This window comes from Ornithodoros turicata, chromosome 6, assembly GCF_037126465.1.
Source record: "Ornithodoros turicata isolate Travis chromosome 6, ASM3712646v1, whole genome shotgun sequence".
NCBI lineage: Eukaryota > Metazoa > Arthropoda > Arachnida > Ixodida > Argasidae > Ornithodoros > Ornithodoros turicata.
The window spans coordinates 51632731-51634234 of record NC_088206.1 but is presented as its reverse complement, the minus strand read 5'-3'; positions in this window follow the sequence as shown (position 1 = coordinate 51634234).

Below are 1504 nucleotides of genomic sequence, written 5' to 3'. Positions count from 1 at the left end.
TGGAAGGAGCTCAATATGATTAAGCTCTGCGTGGTCATTGCTTTTTGACAAATGGTGACTTAGAATTTCAGGACAGTGCCTGCAGTGGTAGTATTCTTGTGTTCTCACCCTTGACGCCCATTGTGTGTCATCGGTCACCTGTAATCTGCTAACATGAACATAGCTAAAACAAAGTATATTTGTATTTCTTTGTATACAGTTGGTACAGCACATTCTTTTTTTACATGTTCTTTGGAAAATATAAATATAAAAAATTATCTACTCTGCAAGTCTCCTGTCAGCTCTACAGAGCAGCTTCGAATTTCACTAGAAGCTACGTGTGAAACATAAACCAAACTAGTGTTGAAGGTCCATATAGGTCATAGATAGATACTATTATTATTATTAGATCATAGGTTAGGCTTAGGTCCTGCTTGGTAGCAACGCAATTGAACGTTATTAAAAATTGGTGCAGGAGGTGACCGACATAACTAAATACACCAACTGACCCTCACAAATTTTGTAGTGTTATACTTTCGAAACAACATTAATACGGCGCAGTGGTGTTTGCTCCTTTATTCCCTTTAACCTAGAATTATTAAGTCTTCCGCATCACCAGCCTTAGTTGCTGAGCATACAGTTATTTATGTTGAGCGCTGCAGTTTCATATTTCTTTCTCTGGACATGCAAGCCCGGGCTTACCCATTTTGATAAGGGTCTTTCAGCTTTGACAGGGCATTTGTGGACAAGGAAAACATTTGGACTCTGTGTATTTTGGTACGAAGTGCACCGTACAAGGCAGAGGACAGCATCAAGCATTTCCGCCAAGGTTATTAAATTTGTGATAAAGTACACACACCTTTTGTCACCGACTAATTTGGTGGCAAAGTTACTTGAGTGGCTGTTGTGCAATTTGAAGCAAAAGTTAAAAAAATTAGGGTATGGGAAGTGCTGCCTGGTTGAACATGTAGAGTACACAATATAATGATTGGGGGTTTACGTCGCGCGACAACTGAGTATGAAATACACAGCACAGTTTAATGTTCCTTATTCTGGCAATGTTAGCATGGCTCAAGAATTGGGAAATGTTGCACTACCCTTAATAACATATGTTGGGCCCAGCAAACAGGATACATATACCCTGATCTGAAGACACTATGCCTAACTCAAAAGCAGTATGAGACCGACCCGTACGTGTTTATTTGCGAAACTATTATGAATGAAATATGGCCTGTGTGGTATAGAACAATGCGCACACTCAAGTAAACATGCAAAAAATACGTGTAAGGGCTCTCGATCTACATGCCGCGACGCGCTCTACACACACTAACAACACACTACAAAATTACATCCAACACCTTTTGTGCGGGGCAACTCTAATGACCACTTTCATGTAACCGACGAATGGTTGAACGAATGCAGTTTGAATGGTCACAATACATTCCTACGCCGTTGATTGCGGTCACGCAATGATGCTGCACAATATATGTATCTCATGTAACAAGCCTGGCAACCGCACGATGTG